This window comes from Callithrix jacchus, chromosome 13 (genome assembly GCF_049354715.1).
Source record: "Callithrix jacchus isolate 240 chromosome 13, calJac240_pri, whole genome shotgun sequence".
NCBI classification, from domain to species: domain Eukaryota; kingdom Metazoa; phylum Chordata; class Mammalia; order Primates; family Cebidae; genus Callithrix; species Callithrix jacchus.
The window spans coordinates 49,078,936-49,100,207 of NC_133514.1; the positions used below are offsets into that span (position 1 = coordinate 49,078,936).

The 21,272-nt window shown below is 45.6% G+C and overlaps 1 protein-coding gene across 14 annotated transcripts in view; it reads right to left on the reverse strand.

Moving 5' to 3' along the window:
- The window catches only part of LDLRAD4 (low density lipoprotein receptor class A domain containing 4), a 436,878-nt gene that overhangs the window by 271,317 nt on the left and 144,289 nt on the right, over positions 1 to 21,272 (reverse strand). The window lies entirely within an intron of this gene.

A 21,272-nucleotide genomic window follows, 5' to 3' on the forward strand; every position in this document is an offset into this window, starting at 1 on the left:
GACCCAACTGGTTACAACATTGGATTTATCTCCTAGTTCCTCTGCTGATTTGTCTTGATTTTTTTTAAAAGTTCCCAATAGATAAAAATCAAAGCTCAAATCATTCCATGCCAGCTAAAATTAACAACAGAGAGAAACAGGAGAAAGGATACAAAATTAGAGAAAGTGTGTGGGTGAGGTTTTTGGTATGAAATGTGGTAGAATAGTAGAAGAGAAAAAAAAATGTCAAGAAAGAAACTTGCCTTTAAAAGGAAAAAGACAGAGGCTCTTGATATTTGATTGGGTTTTTTTTCATGTTTTCGTATTGAAATATCACATTTAAAAAGCAGCAATAGAAAGAAAAATAATAAATTTGACCAAGATTTTACATCTCCTTCTCAGAAAATAATCATGCAGCGTCCCGTCTGTGGTTCTTCCATCCCCCTCCCTGTCTGGTTTGCTTCCTTGTTAAAGTGCTGACTTTTAGTCCTTTACATGTACTTCTCAAGCTTCCACACGGCCCCAAGAATGAAACTTGGCACAGAGAGGACAGCCAACCACCCTTCTGACAAGTGTGGCGCTCTCATGCCCCTCTGCAGGCTGTGAACATGTATCTGTCCCCAGGAGCAGCTGTCACAGAGTGCAGGGAACCCAGAGGAAGGCTGCCTGGTCTCTAACTAATGGAGCCACACCAGGACGTGCAGCAGAACAGACTATACCTTAAACCTCAGATAAACTGATGAGCGATAAACCAGTCAATGTTCCCTACAGAAATCCATGATCTGTGCCATGTCAGTCGCCTGTATTCACAAAGCCTCCTAAGCATTCCTTGTTCACCAAGCTCCAGACCAGCTCCACAAGTGCCTCTTAAATCAAACACACAGGGAACAGCTGAGCTTTCATGAAGCACTTCTGTCTCATTTACTCACATTCATTATCTGAGGAATATATATTCCTCTAGGACAAAGAAAAACTTTCCACTTTATATAATTTTTCACAACTTAGTATCCAGTTCAAGGTGGGTGGTGGTGGACAGAAATGCTCCAGTAAGACTTTTCTTAGATATTTTCAGGGGAAAGTCTATGTTGTGTGGGGTGGGCCTGCGAGGCTCTGCCTATTGCTCCATCCAACTTTATGTGGGCTCAATGGCGGGTCACGCCTGCACAGCTCTCGGGGCTGGCTAGCAGTTTGCACTCCGGCAGAATGACGACTCCTTACTGCCTGGGTATGTCCATTATGACAAAATGTAGGGAAAGTCCCACTTTCCTCGGGAGAGAGGAAGAGGTTTCTATTGCTGATAGAGAAGAAACAGATACAGGCCCATCTGATATCCTCTTAGAGATTAAACTTCCGTTCAACCACTCTGCTATTTCTCCCATTTAAGGGAACCAGAAGAAGAAATACTTTGCAACCTATCGTGTGCCACCCTAGGAAAGTCATGGGTTGTACAAGCACCTGGAAGAGGCCACAGGCACTCACCTAAGAGCTAAAAGATAACCTCTAGATCAGCCTTTCCAAGAGTGACTTGCAATGCAAGCAGCAAAGCCATCACTGGGGCAGACCAAGTCATGGAGACAGAAGTGGCATAGCACAGTCAGTTCATGTTGGTCAAACAACTTCATCTAAGCACAGAAATCCAAGGAGATGCATGTTTCAGCAGATGTCTGAAGGACAGAACGCAAAACAGTGCTGTCTGAGGTTGGCCCTGGAGTTGTGTCACCAGCAGTGAGTGGGCCCAAGAGTGTGATACACAACATCAAACACCACCCACAGGGCCGGCACACCGAGCCTTCTGACGGGCGGTCCCGACTCTAAGCACCTGCAGGGAGCATCAAGAGAGCTTTCCAACTTCCTGAAAGGCTGGGCAAGGCAGGCTGTGAAAGTACATCTGTCCCCAGAAGCACCTGTCACAGAGGGCAAAGAACCCAGGGGAGGCCTGGTCTCTAACTAATGGGGCCACAAACCCCGTCGCTGTGTTCTGGGGCCTCCAGCCAAGCAGAAAGAGTTCATTAGACCAATTTCCACTGCCTTGGTAACAAAGAACTGTGCATGTGCTCTCACAGAGGAAAAGCATGCAAGGGGTATTCATGGGGAAACCACAGACAGGTACCATGTGTCCCACCAGGCAGCCCAGGCAGCAGTAAAGACATGTGCCCTCCTGGAAGACAGAACGGGCCCCTCCGGAACCACATGTGATAGCACAGTCTCCAACAGCACTGGAGGCCAAGGGTGTGCTGAGTTTGCTGAGCTTCAGAAGTACTGATCGGTGGCTGCAGGAGCTGTCTCATCCTGAGCTGTGTCCTCACCCACAGAAGAAGCCTCTGTGTATACCTGATGCAGAAAGGATCTGTCTGTCTTACATATCCACTGTTAGTTAGATCCAGGCAAGTCCACTGAAGAAAACCACAGGACGCCGGCAGCAGGAGAGAATGTAACCACTGCGCTTGGCAGCTGAGGCCGCTGTTGATGGGGCTGCACAGGCTCTGAGAGGCCTTTCATGACCTAAGCCACCATGGGCTGCACCAGCCTCATCACTGGCTTCCTCTGCATGGAAAGTTGTGTCTTCTTCAGATTTTTCTTTCTCCCTCTCAGAATCTAGACCTTGTTTATTCCCTTCTCCATTAGAGTTGACAAACAGGAACTGACTTATTCCAGCCCCTATTCTGCATGGAGACCACAGCACATTTCTTCAGACAGAGGCCCGCAGAGCTTGGGAGGACAGGAAGGGAGGGGCAGCTTTCCCCCAACACACAACAACCTCATGCCCACCCTCCCTTCCAGATTCAGATGAAGTGAATACAGTTCCCTCAAACGTCAAGAACGAGGACTTGATTTCACTCCTCCAGGGAAAGTAAGCCATTGCCACTTTCACCAAGATACTCTGGGCCAGTGTTCCCAAATATCCCTAATACCCCATGCAATCACCAGAACTGTGCTCTATTTTTACATAAAAACTAAATAATAACAAATACATTTGAAATCAGGAAACATTCACATGCCAGTGGACAAGACCAGCATTGAAGAGCAAGGTGCCGGTGGGAGGAAACAAGGAGGAGAAGGCCTCCCACCAGGTGCAGGCCATGGCCATCAGAGGCTCTGCAGGACCCTGGGCCCAGCCCAGCACAGCTGCCCACTCCATGGAGGCGCTGAGCCCAGGTCAGGTCAGACAGCCCAGGGCAGGACGCTGACTCTGTGAGCCGCTCTTCTCTGGCTCGTTCCATGATCTCCCTGAGCCTCAGTCTCCTCCTCTATAAAATAGGACACTAATATATCCATGAGAGAGTGGTGACGATCAAATGAGAAAATGCATGAAAGCTATGTGCATTACAACTAACAGGCCCTCCAGAAAGGTTAAGGCTCTATCCTTTTCTGTGTGCTTCCTGTGGGGTGACAGTCACAAGCAGGAAGTTACCAGACCCTCAGGACACTGTGGGAGGACGGGATGAAAGAGGGGAGGGAAGAAGAGGGTGCTGTTCCCTGACTGCAGGGAAAGGGACGGGAGGGAAGAGCAGAGAGCCATGATCGCCCCAATAAACTCCACTCCATAACTGAATATTCAGAGGGCTCACTCAGGCCAGGGCCTGCTTAGATTAGAACTTAGCATTGTCATCTTCAAATACTTGCATAGTCAGCACTGCTTCACTTTGTCCTTTCCACCAACCCAAGCCTCCCCATCTCACTAGGCTTCTGCTCTGCCCTGACCCACCAGGCCCTCATTTTCAGCCCAGCACACAGAGCCAGCTGTGACTCACTCGCACTGCCGAGCCACAGGGATTTCCCACGTCTGAGAAATCACTCCTATCGAAATGATTCATCTCCTCACTTCCTTTGAATAAAAACATGTTATTACGTTCAATAAAACCATACAAGAAATAATACCTAAAAATGGTATTTAAATAACTTATCCCAACACCTAAAAATGGCTTCCTGGAGGAAAAGGGAATGATTGGGATTTTCAGGGATATTTTCACACCTCCTCCTTTTCTCCTCGTTTTTCACTGGCCTCTCCTCCAGATGAATCTTGGCTGCATTCAGAGCTGCATGGACCCCTGGCCTAGAGGTAAACTTGGGCAAATCAGGTTTTACAGTGAACACAGAGGCTGCCATCAAAATCTAAAAGCAGTCTAGCTGCTCCACCACCGTTCCCTTCCCTTCTGGTTCCCATGGAAACAGACCTCAGATCGCCAAAAACCGGGTAAAGATAGCACCGTGCCCAGTGTTCCCGCAATCTGTTTCCATAGGAACGGGAAGGGAAAGGAGTGGAGGCTGGGTGGCTAGTCTCCTGCAAATCTCCATCCCATCATGGGGCTGCAGACGGCGCCGACAAGCAGGTCCAGGGCCTGGGGTGCTCTTCAGGAATGAGATGTCCACTCAGGGATGGAGTCCTAGAGGTGAGGCTCCCAGCAGCTGGACTGTGCAACTGAAGTTGCTGCAGACTTCCAGACACACATCCAGCAGGTGACTGACCTTCCTGAACTGCCCTTCAGCCAACAGGGATGACCATTTCAGAGCAGGGGTCCCACACCTGGCTGGGTGGCAGAATCACCCCAGACCAACTGAATCACTATCTGTGAGGGCTGGGGCAGGAGTCTGTAATGTCTCATCAGCTCCATAGGTGATTCTGATACACGATCACTCTGGGAAACCAATGATCCAGACCAGAGCTTCCTGAGATTAAGGTGCCTGTAAATTCTGTGGGATGTGGTGACTGCAGACTCGGTTCAGCAGCGCAGGGGCTAGGCCTGAGAGGCTGCATTTCTAACCAGCTCCCAGAGGATGCTGCTGGAGACCACATCTAATTAGCGAGATTCTAGACTCCCGGGGTTTGGCTCTAGAACCTTCTCCACAAACCAACAATTGGGATGACAGCCACTCCTGCATTAGAGCTTGCTCCCATTGGCAGCTGGCAGTTTGTAACTTGGCTCTGGCCTCCACAGGAGCCTGTGGGTCAGGACTGGGAGGGCTCTAGCTTCCACAGCACCCTCCTCTACCTGTGCTGTCCCAAGAGACCACATGTGTGGATAAGAAGATAACAGAACAGCCAACATTTATGTGCAATTATCAGGGACACATGATGTCACCTCCGAGTGTGATTTCTCTAAGAAAAGGTAAAAGCAAATTCCACGTGGTTGAGGATCAAACATACACATTTTTTCCAAATATTTATAAATGTAGACGTATTATCAAAGAAGAATGGAATTGTACGTGTCATTTTAAAAGAAATGAGAGGGGAAAACTCTGGAATTTATTATAAAAAATTAACTGAGGTAGCCTTAAAATCCAGTATAAATGAAAATATACAGGGTAAAAGTATACTCTACATTTCAGCTAAAAGTATGCAGTGTCACAAAAAAGTAGCATTTATTTCTACACTGAACTGCAAAATACTTTTAAACCACATAAACTTCAAAAGCAAGTCACTGATTTTCTATCCATTTTACTTAAATATAAAAAGGGGAGCTATTTCAGTTTGTTTTATTAAATACACTTCCTGCCTCCTTCAAAAAGCATATATTAATCTTTGAAAATGAAAATATGAGCAAAGATCTCAACCATCAATCACTGAGTTACAGTATAAGCTTACTTGAAAAAATAATTTTCTGATGCTAAAAATGCAAGAGGAAAAATCAATTATTTCATTAGTCAGCACACAAGCAGCAAAGATAGCTAAGCATTTCTGCACAGTCCTGTAACTGCGAGCAGCTAAAGAAAACATCGAACATACAGTCTCTGACGCACATTTTCATTCCACTGAAGCAAAAATACACATATATTTATACATGTGTGTATAATGTCATATACAAACTTAAAAAAAGGCCATGAGTTGGTGTTGAGACCCAGTTGCTTTTTAGGTTCTCAAAGCATATGAAGCCAGAGCGCTACAACTGCTAAGATGAGAAAAGGAAATGAAAATAAGGGATTTCTGCCTTTGCTTAAAAGACACAGGCACACACAATAACAAATTAAACAGTTGTGGAAGAGGATGCCAAAGGACTGTGAGCTGTTAAGAGTTCCATTAAAAATGATAAAAATAATTGGGAATAAATGCAGAGATGTGCTTACACCCAGCTCCACTGAAATCTGTTAGTCTGTGAGGCCCTAGCCAGAAAATCCGTTGTTGATATTTATTGTGTACATGTGTTTACTTTGTGTTTACATGAAGACGAAACTGGAGCCCAGACAGCGAGCTTCCCACAAAGGCCCAGATGGTGAATGGCTCTGCACAGGCCACGCCACCTCAGCCCCTGCTCCTCTGCTCTGCTGAGAAAACAGGAACACAGCACCCACAGACAACACACAAACACATGGCGTGGCCATGTGCCAATAAAACTTTATTAACACAAACAAGCCCTGGCCAGGACATGGACCATAAACATGAAGTGCTGAGCACTGGACCATACCCTTCTCATCTTCAGCGACATGTCTTATTTAACTTCCATTCCATAGCTTCAGGGAAGGGAGGGGAAAAATCTTGCAGGGCTGGCCTCATTTCTGTTTCTCAGTCACCCTAGAGGAACCTCCAGGACACCCAGGCGGCCTAGCATTCCCAGCATGCCCATCCCAGCTCTGTACAGCTGCCACTAATTAACATAAATAATTGCTTGTTGTGTGCTGTTTTGTTCTCTGTATTTTTCTTGCATTCATCTTGTCTCTTTCATTTCTTCTAATAGTTCTAAGGGCAAGATGTTTTTATTTGCATTTTCCCTTAGAATTTAGCTTAGTGTTCAGCAAAAGATACTGCTGACGAGCAAATCCTCTCTTCCTCTCAGAAGGTAGATAAAAGTATAGATAAACAGCAAAAAACTACACCATCTTTATGTCTACCCCTAAAGCAACTGTGGTGCGAGGAACCACTTCCAGGTCTGCCCAGTGAAGACCAGGTGCACAGGGGTACGTTTGCTAGCGCTTCCTGAGGCAGGGACCGGCCTCTCTTGTGGCATGCTTGGCAAGGGCCCATGGCGGTGCTTGGTGAATTCAACAATAAACTGTGGTGAAATGTATGGTGAACTAACCTTTTACATTTGAGCAGAATTATGGCACTCAGGAATTAAAATTGCTCTTAAACACCATCCACTTTAACCCACTGTCCCATGTAAGTAGAAACCATGGCTCTGTGTGTCCAGAAGTTGTGCAGGGCTGAGTCCAGAGAACAGTAAAAGAAGGGTACCTCTAACACTGTTCTAAATGTGATACAGGAACCCCTGCTATTTAAGGAGTCCTATAATGAATCTTCCCTCATAAATAAAGACATGAATTAGTAAAAAGATGTTTGTTCCTAAATTCAGCAGTTCCTTGACTGTGGGCTCTCTTTTTTTTTTTTTAGTTTTGAGGGAGTCTCACTCGTTGCCCAGGCTGGAGTACAGTGGCACAATCTCAGCTCACTGCAACCTCTGCCTCCCAGGTTCAAGCAATTCTACTGCCTCAGCTTCCTGGGTTGCTGGGATTACAGGCTAATTTTTTGTATTTTCAGTGGAGATGGGGTTTCACCATGTTGACCAGGCTGGTCTCAAATTCTGCCTGCCTAGGCCTTCCAAAGAGCTGAGATTATAGGCATGAGCCACTCTACCTGGCCAATTGTGGATTCTGATGTACTCAGCCTCCCTTGTGGACAATGCACCAGTGCACTCACAGGGTTTATGCTAAGGAATGCAACGGTTCACAGCAACACAGAGGCGAGTGCATAACATTTGTGAGGTGGACTCCAGCAGCAGCAGGGCATGGAACACTGGGCCTCCTGGGGCGCTCCCCATTCTTAAAGGTGATGGCAGCACTGTGCAGCAGTCAGCCCACACCCGCTGTCTTCCCCAGCCCTGGACTCTGGTCTCAGCCTCTCTATGGCAGCCTCTCTGTGGCTGTGTGAGAAGAGCGCAGCAATTTCCGCAGCCACCTGTGCCAGAAAGGAGTGCCTTCCCTCAGCCTCCCAGCCAGGTACCCTGGGTCCTCAAGGAGAATGCAGCCTGTCAGGAGCTACAGATTAGTCTGAAAACTTTGGCAGTGTTTTCTGGTGAGAAGAGGTAGGGATTAAGAAACATGAAGGAGATGCTGCCTTACATCTAAAGGCAGCATAAGGCTCGATGTCATAGAAAATGACGGTCACCATGGAGCACTTCCTGCGTTTCTCTGGGCCACTTCCACAGAGCAGGAAATGGAAAGGGCGCCATCTCCTTATTAAACCATTTGGTGCCACTGTAAAGTTCCTGACATGGAGCAGGTACCCACCAGAGTCACTAGGGGTATCAACACAGTCAGCTCAAATCAATAAAGACCAAGTGAAAGTTAGATTTAAATAAGGCCTTGAAGATAGGATTCCACAGGTCCATCCTAGGCCTGTTCCCCTCGGTGCCCACCCAGCTCAGCAGTAGAGACCAAAAGCCCCACCTCTGGACCCCAGGTTCCAAGTTCCTACAGGATAACCCTTTCCAAACTTCAGATTGCAACCCATTAGTGGGCTGTGACGCGAACACAGGAATCAGAACCAATACATCTCAGAAGGTGAGGGCAAGTCCTGCTCCAGTAGCCTCTGTGCAGTGGCGTATGCGTGTGTGCTGGCTCATGCATTTCTCACTGTGACTCACAGTCCTGATACAAAATCCACTTCTTCCTGGAAAACACTGTGCTATGGACATAGGTCCCTGCATGGCAGGCCACCTGCAATCAGGAATTTAATTCGTGCATTGGCTAAGGATTAAAAATGTCCATGCATTGAATATTCCATGCTAATGGAGATGCATTCTAGTGGCAAGAGCTCCAAACCTCCCCAAAACCACCCACGGTTCCAAACCACAGCTCCCTCCTGGGTGGCAGGCGTGGCCAGGCTGCAGGGTGGGGCTGAATTACCCTTCCAGTTGCCTCTGATTGGAGAGGAAACAGAAGGCGTGGGAGGAGGCATCTGAGTGCATAAGCCCATGTGGCGTTTATTACCAGATGCCTGGCATCAGAAGAAAAGACACTGAGGAAAGGATATTTATCTAAGGAGCATGACGTTCACTCTCAATATTTACTGAGAGGGATTCAGAGCATTTATCCAAGGTGCTGCAGTGCAGGGGCAGCTCTTAAAATGCACATCTTCTCAGGTCACTTCTCTGCTTAGAGCTCTTCAAAAGCTCCCCAGTGCACTTCAGATGCAGTGCCAACTCCAGAGCACCTGTGGCTTCTCACGGCCCGGACACTGCCTCCCTTCCACTCTCATCTCCCTCCACCCCGACTGGAGACTCCATGCCATGCTCTGGCCATCCTGAATACAGCAGGAGGTGCCCACAGTGCCCCTGCCAGCAACTTCCTTACCAAGACCACCCACCCAATAGCCCACTCAGGCCACAGGCCCCCAGGCTCCTCACATGCATGCCCTCTTACAGAGCACCTGACACCTGGACATATTTTTCCCTTTCTGTCTCTACCAGGCTGGGTAGCTCCTAGAGGGCAGAAAATGCATTTCATTCCTGCACCTCCAGCACTAAATACAGGTGCTCTATAAACACTTATTAACAGAAAAATGACCAGATCACCATTAGAAGGTGAGTGAGTGGTCACCATGATCAGTTCCCATGTCCCCTGCCTGTAAGCCTGGCCTCAGCCTTGGGTCAAAGCACAAGGTCCTCCCATAGCTGGCTCCCACAGTCAGCTCCCACATTCCTTCTATAGTCTGACACCCAGCTCACTGTCGATACAAATGCACAATGACTGAGCTGCCTCTGGCAAAAAAGACCATGGCTTGGCCAGGCACGGTGGTTCACACCTGTAATCTCAGCACTTTGGGAGACCAAAACAGAATGATCACTTGAGGCCAGGACCACTGAGTCCATTAAGGCCAGGGTTCCTGCCACCTGCTCCATGGCCGTGGGCGTCTCCAGTATCCCCAGGTAACAGAGCTGGAACTTGAAGCCTATCAGAGTGCCATGGTGTATGGAAGAAGGAATTCAGGAAGGATGCAAATTAAGCTAGTCATCAAACAGCCTACACAGAGTTCAAGTGAGCCTCTTCCAAAACTGAAGGTGTTCCCAAACAACCTGATCCCCCAATGCCACACAAAAGTATCTGGATAAGTCATCTCAAAGACGTGGATGCAGGAGACATTCTGGTAGTGCCTGGAAGGACATCCGACACACAGCAGGCTCACCCCTGGGAGAGATGGACAGGTGGAGGAATGGATGGATAAAATCAGAGCTGCTTTTGGTGGGAAAGCTGCTTTATGCCTAATGTTTTTAGTATGTGTTCACTTTAAATATGAAGTTCTGGTGTAGGCAACACCATGCATAACTGAAGCTTCCTACACAGAAAGCAGACATTCCTGAGACAGGCCAGGGCGGTGCACACCTCTCATGCCCACAGTGCTGAGCCCATTCCCGCTTCCATGACGCCCAGGCCCCCTGCCCTCTGCCGGGCCTCTGATTCATCTGTTCTTCCTCTCTTGTTCCTTCTTCCTCCTCAGCTCATCCCTCAAAGTCCCACACTCAGCCTCTTGTTGGCTCCCTCTAGAAACCTGACTTCCACACCATCCATGAGCCAATGCCACCAAACCTGTTGCCTGGCACAGAAAGTGTCCCCTGAGTTCCACATCTTTGTCTTCTAGCTGCTTCCTAGAAAGGCTCATTTGCACTGCCCTCAGATATACCCAGTTCTAAGAAGCCAAAAGCAGACCCTTCTTCCCAAATCTGTTCCCTATTTTATTTTATGGGACACTGTCTCACTCTGTTACCTGGGCTGGAGTGCAGTGGCGCCATCATTGCTCACTGCAGTCTCAACTTTTCAGGCTCAAGCAATCCTCCTGCCTCAGCCTCCTGAGTAGCTGGGACCACAGGCACATGCCCCCTTGCCCGGCTGTCCCCTCTCAATCACACCCCTTAAGCGCCCCTGTGCCCCACTGTCCTCTCTCGGTACATCCCTTGACAGCATGAGCCCCTGCACCCTGCTGTCCCCTCTCTCAGTACACCCCTTGACAGTATGTGCCCCCTGCACTCAGCTGTCCCTTCTCTCTTGCTACATCCCTTGATAATGTGTGCCCCTGTACCCAGCTGTCCCCTCTCGCCACACCCCTTGACTATCTGGCCCTGCATGCTGCTCGCCTGCCCTCTCAGCCACCGAGTGGCCTGCAGCCTCTGTCCACTCTCTTGGTGTTGCCACAGCCACCTTCCTGCAGCACCTGGGCCCCAGCTCTCCACCTTCCTGCAGCACCTGTGCCCCGGCTCGCCACCTTCCTGCAGCACCTGTGCCCCAGCTTGCCACCTTCCTGCAGCACCTGGGCCCCAGCTCTCCATCTGGACAGAAGCTGCCTGGTGTGCACTGAGTCCTTCCTGAGTGTATCTGGCAGGACCCTTCCAGCCTGGACACAGGTTCCTGAATTGCACCTCCCAAACCTCCCAGGCTCCTTACTGCCCTATGGAGTGCCCCACACAAGTCAATGCCTGAGACACCCTCACCCCCTTTCCCACCTGCCAGTCCCATGTGTTCTGCACAGCAGGACCTCATCTCCCAGGCCCCTCCACCCCACCTGCCATCCACACTGCCTGACACAAATCCCTCATGCTGCCACAGACCAGGGTCTCCCTGACGACCCAGCAGTTCTGACTCTGTGTGGACCAAAATCATCTGAGGAGTTTATTTCAAAGATTCCGAGTTCCACCTCCACCAGCTGCGATGGAGTAGGGCCGGAGGATGCTGGAGGGGGCTGCAAAGCCCCGTTCCCACAGCCACAGGACTTCTCTGTTGACAGCAAACAGGACTGTTCTATGTGACACCCAGTTTGCATCTCACTGTGGGCAAATGTCCAAAAAGTAAATTGACCTGATGCCAAAATGTACTTCCCGTAAAAGCCCATTTGATGGATGTGATTTCATTCAAAGCACTGCCTGTCCAGAAGTCACTAGGATTCCCTAGCTGGGTTTTATGTATTTGTTTTGACCACAGGGATCAGAACGAGGACCAGTGAGTGAGAAATACAGAAAGACGGGCTTCCACGCATTGACAAGAAACACGACAATGTGTCTTTGTTCTTTAATAATTAAGAACCATGCAAAGACCGAAAGGGCAGCCTCATGAGCTGCCAGCACCCATCATCATGATGCTGGAAACAGGCCAGTGGCCTGTGATGGGTGCTAAAGAACCCAGTCATCGTATAGGACTGAAGCAGCTAACACCCTCCACCCCAGAAAGACTTTACAGAAACAGTAACTATGTACAGGTTAACCTTTGCTGCATCTAACTCAGAGCACTGAGGGCAGCAGTGACCTTGGACATGCCCTGATGAGTGGTTCTGATGCCAACCTTAAGGTTAGCCAGGACCTGGATTCCCACAGCGGCCATCTACAGACAGAGGTGAGGAGCTAAGGCCAATGTTTGCCAATTATGCCTTAAAAGTGGAACTTAAATACCAAGTATTCTTGCTTCTAGAAGCTCTAAAGATTTTTATTTTGAGAGGGATCAGACCAAAGACAGAATTCAGATGACAAAGATTAAACAACCTTCATATTTATTCAGAAGGATTTTTTTCTGTTGAAGTTTTCAGTATCAAATCAATCTAGTCCAGACCCTCATCTCTAAGAGTCTGTCTCCCACAGTGGTCAATTCAGGGCAAAGAAATACCAATCTTTAAAAGATCCAGTATTTAAATTTAGCCGAGCGTCTGGCAAGCCTGGTTTTTCCAGAAGAACCAGGGAGTCATCCTGTTAGTGGTTTTTGGGGAAATAATACCAGGAGAAAACCGTGCCAAGGATTATCCTCTCTGCCTGCTGAGAAGCAACCAGGGTCTCTTCCCGAATACTCATTCACTGAGAGATCAACACATAATGTACTGTGAGCTCAGGATTTACAGACACAGACATTTACTTTGAATTTCAAATAATTGGACATGGCGTGGTCGCTCACACTGGTAATCCTAGGGTTTTGGGAGGCTAAGGCAGCAGGATCATTTGACGCCAGGAGGTCGAGTCTGCAGTGAGCTGTGATTGTCGAGTCTCCAGCCTGGGCAAGAGAGTGAGACCCTGTCTCTTAAAAATATATATAATTAAAATATCAAATAATCAGTGTATCCTTGTGGTCGAAATAAATAATACATAACACAGAGCTAGGGAATCCTGGTGACTTCGAGACAGGCAGTGCCTTGAATGAAATAACATCCATCGAATGGACTTTTACAGGAAGTACGTTTCAGCATCAGGTCAATTTACCCTTAGGACATTTCCCCACAGCGAGATGCTGTGTGATAACTGTGTGTCGGCAGAAAAGGACAACATCATGGAGGGGATTCATGTGAACAGAGTGTCTTCTAAGTGACACTATCCATTTTTCTTATGCACAAAAGGTGGAGAAGGTTCTTAATAATGGATTTCACCATTCTCACAGAGCACTACAAATATTGACAATTATCACTTCCACAACAGCCTGACTTTGTGCTAGACTTGGCTGTCTCAGTTCATCCTCAGGTGGCATTAATGAATACACGTGAGGGAAGCCATTTTCCCAGCATCTCTGCAAGAAGACAGCACCCAGACTTAGTTAATGGCACTTTCTATTTTAGAGACTCTCATAGAACCAGTTCTCAAGGTAAAAAGCAAAAGATTAATGCTGAAAGCGTAGAGGGTACGGCCATGCAGTAGCCCCTTCCAAGGACAGGTGCCTGCTCCTTCTCTCCAGGAGAAAGAATAAACAAAGCAATGTGAACCCATTTCCAATGACTCCTAGCTACACTCACCTTCCCTGTCTCCCTCCATCACTCCCACTGTCTGTATCACAGCCTTAGCAGCTTCTTTAGTTACTTGTACTGCACAATTCAGCAGCACCTGCATTCCTCACTAGCTGCTTTCAGGGTGTGTCTTGTCTCTCCAACCAGTCTGTAAGTTGCTTACAGAAAAGGACACTATCCTGTGCTCTTTGCCTCCATCACACTTACACACTTCAAACACAGAAGTGGAACTGCATCGAGCACTGAGTTGAACCTTTCCCACCTGCTTAGGCTGGCTGCTTCCTTTCCTCCACGAGGAATACTTCTCTATGAGGAATACTTCTGCACACATGAGTATAATACCACTCACAGCATTGCTGGCTTCAGATATGCAGGAAATACAAAACAAAAGTATGTCCACTGAGGATTTTTAAATTTATTTGCTACTTGTATGACATGATCCCTACACACACACACATATCAAACAATAGAGCTCACACCTGTAATCCCAGCTACTTAAGAGGCTGAAGTGGAAGGAGTGCTTGAGGCAAGGAGTTCAAGATCAGCCTACACAACATAGTGAGATCCCGTCTCTACAAAAAATTGTTTAAGAAATAAGCCAGGTGTGATGGCACACGCTGATAGTCCCACCTACTCAGGAGGCTGAGGCAGGAGGATCACTTGAGCCCAGGATTTTGAGGCTGCAGTGAGCTATGACTGTACCACTACACTCCAGCCTGGGTGACAGAGCAAGACCTTGTCTCTTAAAAAACAAAAATCAAATAATACATGTCATTAAAGAACATTTTTCTTAAAAAGCAATAATGGCAATAATGTTCACTGTGGGAAAAATGGAAAACACAGATAAGTAAATTAAAACATTAATACTCATAACCCCACGACCAAAGTTAACCAAAGTTAATAGCTTGGCATGTCTCCTTCAGAGAAGATGATTATGCATACATATCTTTTGCCAAAAACAGTATCATATTACAGATACTATTATATGTTTTCACTTAATATATATTAAAATTGGTTTTATGCTAATTATACTTAATATCTGGAACAGAACATTTCTATGACCTCAGTATACTTAAGACCAAACTTTTAAAATTTATGTTCATCGCTTTAAAGCCTGCTGACAAGATCAGGTCTAGCAGAGACGCCACAAGGAACAAGCATAGTACACGGCATTATTTAGAGACTTTTGATCCTGCAATGAGCCAAGTGTCAAGCTGCATTACAATTCCACCGAAAGAGTGCTCTAGTGCTGTTAATTTGGCAATTAAAATGTTTCACATTTAAAAAAATGAGACTGATTATAAAGACTCAAGGTATCTGTGAGACCACAACCAATATTTATTTTATTTTTATTACATTACTCCTCCTGACACTACATTTTTTATCATGGAAATGAGAACTAGCATTATCATTGTCAGCTGTCAAAACAGTTCCTGAAAGCCAAGGTCATAAGCCAACAACAATCCAAAGACAATGTGATGGTTAAACATGCAAAACTGTCCTCAGAGCTGCCTCCTAGGCTCCTCTGACGCGATGCTAACAGGTTTGGCTTTGTTTAGACAAAGCTCTTTTTGGCACTGGAATAATTAAAACACAGACTTGCACACTTGAGAAATATTTTTTAATTTCTGCTCTCCTCTTCCCCTGGTGCATTCCTAAAGACTTTCATTAAGTCTTTAGGAACAACAACACGAAGGCAACAACATGTTTAGGGCAACAACACAAAGTCTGCCCGCCTAACCACCCCCTTCTCCATTCTTCATATTCTTCAGCCTTTGCTATTGGCTAACATTTTTATGACTAACCTGATAACTAACTACAGAGCACAGAACTGGTTAGAAATATGATCCATATTTCCCCAAAGGTGAGTTGGGCTCTCATATCTGAAGCAAAGAAAAAAAATAATTTTCCAATTTGGCTCTTCTCTATATGCATAAAAGTATCCAACAAGCTCATATCCAGCAATCCACCACCCTCTTGAGTAATTTTCATAGAGTCATAAGGGCCCTTCCTGCCCACAACCCAAAGAATAACTTACATTTATTCTTTTATTTATTTATTTATTTACATTTATTACATTTATCACTCAAGAATAACTTACATTTATCATCTTTGTCTTCCCATTCTCATTTCTATTAAATTGGTTTCCATATCATTAATCTATCAAATTGTTTCTGCTACATTTACCTTTTTAACCACTTGTTTTATTCAATTTGCCTTCTAAGATGTGTTCATATTTCTATTAAGGTCCAGCTAGAAACATCTAGATGCATAGCTAAAGCAGGGAGGCTGCAATCTGGAAATCACCTGGCTGCACCGCTGGCACAGAGGTTTTGGAATCCGAGTGCCACACTAGTGGGCTCTGACTCCAAAATGGCTGCTCCACATCATCACACCTTGACCTCCGATCTGTGAGTTCCCTCCATCTACAGCATGTAGAGGCATATTCCAAAACTCCACGCACAAGGTCTATGTGGACTGCAAAAGCCTGAATGATAAGGTCACTGGAACAGTCCCCTGGCACAATCATATGAAAGCAGGAATTTTACCCCTATGCTGATAAACTGAGAGAGGTTTCAGTCCAAACTGAGAGACTATCAGACTAGAATAGCTGTCCAACGCTCCTACACAAACTCGTACAACCCACAACCAGCTTCAACAGAACAGTTCATGTATGAGACAAAGGCACAATGACAGGTCCAAAAGATGGCCTCTCTCCTCTCGCTCACGCCTCTATTTGTTTTACATCCAAAAAGTGTGTTTTTGCCCACAGACCTCAGTAGGTGACAATCACAAGCGTATGCTCCTATCAAACCTTCAAAACTTGCCTCCTATGTCAAACCCTGTTGCAAACAGATCCAAGCAGGCAAGTTTTGCTCTACTGTGAGCCTGCTCTGGCTGGTGGGGGGCAGACCTCATTTAAGAAAGGCAGCTGACATCATGCTAGGATAAAGAGGCCCCTCGTGGAAAACATGTAACTTATTATTTCTCATTCTACAAACTGTTGGAACTGTACCTTCTCAGCTGTCAGCATGGCCTCACCTCCAGCCCTAACACCTGCGTGGGTGCGGACAGCAGAGATGGCATCCAGACCCCCCACCACAAGACAACACACACTCCTGCCAATGAAAGAACAGCATGGAGAGGCCCAGGAAGGGTATGTCCTCATCTTCTAGCAGATGGAACAATAGAAATCAAAGTTATGGTGAAACTGGCTGTCCCATCTGGGGAACCATACCACCCAAAGTGAGGTTCAGCAAGAAGTACTCGGAATGTGTTAAGGAAAGATATATATTCCTCTTCAAATCCAACATCCCTTACTAGAAATCATCACCAGAAACGTTATTATATGTATATTAAAATGACAGGAGAAACAGGAACTTGTTTTCAGAAGTGTATTTTGGGTCAAAAAGGGAGGGGGCGCCTTCTGAAGGTCTTCCTAATGAATGATGGGCTCTGCACAGATGTCGCCTGTGCTACTGGCCCTGCTCCTTCCCACGATAAGCTGACACCATAATGCACATGCAACACCCAAATATTTGGTGCAAACCTTGAAGGCTATTCTGAATTCTGAATGCAAAGTGTGATGGAATTTTTATACTCAGTTCCCACTCATCTGCCTCCTCCTCCGAAAAAAAAAAAAAAAAAAAAAGAAATCAGTGGGGAGAAAAGGAACAGAAAAATACCAGAAATTCTCTCAGGGGCCAGGAATTTCCATCTTCATGTCACCTCTTACTTGCGTAGCATCAAAGTAGCACACACCCGCCCCTTTCCTTCACTCAGTTTCCACACCAGGGAGAAGCCTTGTCTAAGAGTGTGGCCTTGCTTGCCTTTTGAAAGATGATACCAGAGATTTTCTTTTACATCAACTTATCTTTGCAAATAAATGTAAATGGCCAGTACATTTGAAGTCAGAAATTAGAAAATCTGTTTCATGTCCACTAATGCTCTTTTCAAGATTATTCATGGCTATTACTGAGGACCTTGAACTTTCATTGACCTAAAAATCCAGGAATCTTTTGTCATACTTTTTTAGTGTTGAAATCTATAATAGGAGCAGAAGGCGTCACCAGTAAAAATGCACAACAGCACTGGGAGTGAAAACTAGCCAGGATCATGGCAGGTGAGCACTGCTTTATCCCTGCTGGGTGTACTGTAATACCGTACATCTCCTCACTTGGATTCATCTCGATGCACTCCCAATTCCACTACAACCTCCCTCAGGGCAGACAGCACTTTTCTGAGAAAGGAATCTCTACAGGATATTTGATTCTGGGTATGACCCTAAAATAAACCTGTTTCCAACATGGATCTGAAATGTGATTTTTTTTCCTCCAATGATAATAAGAGAAAATGACTTGCAGGAAGGTCAGAAGCCCAGGTCCCAGGCAAGGCCACCATGGCAGAGATCCTGCTTAATGGAGCCTGCCCCTCACTCAGGAGACATACTGTTCTCCAAGGCTTGCTGCAGCATGAAGTTCCTCATCTTTCCATTCCATGGCCCACCTACAGCTCACAGTGCCTGTGCTCCCTCTGAAGTTGAAAACACCTCATTCACATCGATCTCAAAAGCCGAAGATAGCCAAAAACAAAGCCAATCAATTTCCAATTGTGCTTTAGCCATGCCTGTTGGCTGGAAGGGAATCTTCGAAACTCATAAGCTAAGAACGGTGTCATCTGAGGGCGAAGCTGGTTGGAGGCATCGGAACCCTCTGTAATGCTGCAGTTGGCCTGTATCAAGAAGTACTCAATGTAGATGCCACCAGAAATCTGGATTCTTAGGGGCAATCTTTCTGATCACCACCAACATTCATATAATTCATCATCTCTGGAATGATAAGACCAAATCCAACTGGCAGCATTCCTAACTAGGCATCCTCGAGAGACAGCTCCCAGGAAATTAAGTTTGCTAAAATGAGCTCACAATCATGTCTATTTGCGATTTAAAAAATTCAATTCCTTTCTTACCAATATTAAAAAGCAAATGGAACAGCAGAGTATTGGAGTTAGCAGGTAAGAATATGGTTGTTTTTTTTTTCAAGCTGCCTTAAACAATGATAAAGGCAGGGAAACACATCATGTGACAAGCAGTCCATTCCATTGTTGGGTAAGTCCTGCTGTTAGAAACCACCTTCTGACAATGGCTTGAGGTTTCGCCTCTGTACCTTGCACCCACAGGCCTCAGACTGATCATTTCAAGCTGTGCCAAGACCCCACTCCCTTCCTTCACAAAAAGGCTACCGCATTTACTTTAAGGTCTCTTACAACCATGGAGTCCTCTCCATCCCTTAACTCCTCAGCTGCTTCTCATATAACACAATGTCCAGATTCTTGGCTCCCTGGAGTCCCTGCCTCAGAGCCACCTATAGTGTGTCAGCACTGTCCTTGTGCACAAGGCCCGAGGCTGAGCACAGACTGGTCTGACCAATGTGGAGTAACCACTGCAATGATGGAGACACCGAGCTCCTAGGAACACAGCCTGAAAACCCAGTGGTGGGTTCTGTTGGTTTTCAGCCGCCTTATATCATTGGTGTACAACAGTCTTGGATTTTGTTGTGTTTTGGTTTACTACTATTGTTTTCTCCATTCAGAGTTTTTTCCACTTTTCCATCCTAAAATTACATAATGGAGTTTCAGAATGAAAATTTTCACCTTTGTTAAATTTCATCATATTTATGTTAACTGATTTCTCTAGCCACCCACTTGCTTTCTGAATTATGATAATAATAATATGTATGTATTATTTCCAGCTGGAAATACAATAAGCCAAACTTTTAATTATCAATTACAGACAAACTTCAAAAGGAGCAGGGTTAGAATTGTTTTTCCTCTGAAACAAACTATTTTCAGTAATCACAATTGGTCATGGTAGAATTAGTTTTCTTTTTTTTGTTGTTTTTGAGACAGAGTCTCACTCTATGGCCCAGGCTGGAGTGCAGTGGCACGATCTCAGCTCACTGCAACCTCTGCTCCTGGGTTCAAGTGATTCTCCTGCTCTCACCTCCCAAGTAACTGGGACTACAGGCACGTGCCACCACATCCAGCTAATTTTTGCATTTTTAGTAGAGATGGGGTTTCACCATATTGGCCAGGCTGGTCTCGAACTCCTGACCTCATGATCCGCTGGCCTCAGCCTCCCAGAGTGTTGGGATTACAGGCATGAGCCACTGCACCCAGCAAATTAGTAGTTTTCTTCTAACTCTACACATTTGGTTTATCACATTTTAGGGATAAATCAAAATCAGGGATTTTCAAAATCTTTTATCTTGTGAAAATATATATAATATATGTATCTGTACAGATAAATAGATACATAGATATAGATACACACACACGTGCGGCTTTGTCCACTAAAATGTCCCAAAAACAATAACCTTGTGTCAGTGAATATTCCTAGTATGCAGACTATGCTCTTGAAATGTAATTTATCATTTAATAAACTAGAGCTTCTTGAAAAAAAAATGGCTGATTCCAGGTCTGGTACAAAAAAAATATACAATATGAGTGTGTAAAATCTTGTCATACCCAATAGTGAAGAAGCCATCGAAGATGACTAGGACCATGTCAAAAGGACCCAGGAAACAACCAGAAAAGGGTTTCATCAGTCGAGAATAGGATAGTTTGAACTTCAATAATAATAATCATTGTAATGGATCAAAACTCATCAACTATGTTAAAATCCATGAGTTTATATGCACAAAAGCAGGCATCTCTCAAAGATGACTGGGAAACTTGGAAACTGAAAGGAACATGAACCATACACCACAGGTAACCATGGCAAAGGAAGGGAAGCATGTCCTTATAAAAGTGTTCCAGATAATGAGTAAAAACAAAATAACAGAATTGCAAGATGGCCATCTAATAATCCCCCAATAAACAAATGCAGCTAGGAAGATAACATTATGTCTCCTCCTGATGAAAAAATACAACACTTCTAGACTTGCCAAAGAAGACCAAATTCTGATCAAGCTTCCTAATACAGCTACTAAGTTATAGAAAATACAGAGGACAGACAAACACGTTGAATCATACCACAAGTCTGTAGTCTGCAAAATCCAGGGTGAAGGAAACTCTAGAGGCCAAAAGGTCCAGGCTCTTTAACAAATAAGCTTCTTATTTTGTTCTGCATTCCACCAGCCATTACAACAAATAAATTTCAAGTGAGTTGGGTGTGGAGGCTCACGCCTGTAATCCCAGCCCTCTGGGAGAACAAGACAGGAAGATCACTTGAAACCAGGAGTCCAGCGCAACAGAGCAAGACCTCATCTTTAATTAATTAATCAAATTTCAAGGAAAAGAAAGAAGGAGAGAGTCTGCCTGTTAAAAATTAAACTTAAAAAGCATCAAGTTTTGTTTGTTTTGTTTTTTGGTGGTTTTTTTTTGAGATGGAGTCTTGCTCTGTCAACCAGACTGGAGTGCAGTGGCATGATCTCACCTCACTGCAGCCTCTGCCTCCTGGGTGCAAGCAATTCTCCTGCCTCAGACTCCCAAGTAGCTGGGATTACAGGAGTGTGTCACATGCCTAGCTAATTTTTGTACTTTTCGTAGAGACAAGATTCTACCATGCTGGCCAGGCTGGTCTTGAACTCCTGATCTCAAGTGATCTGCCCACCTC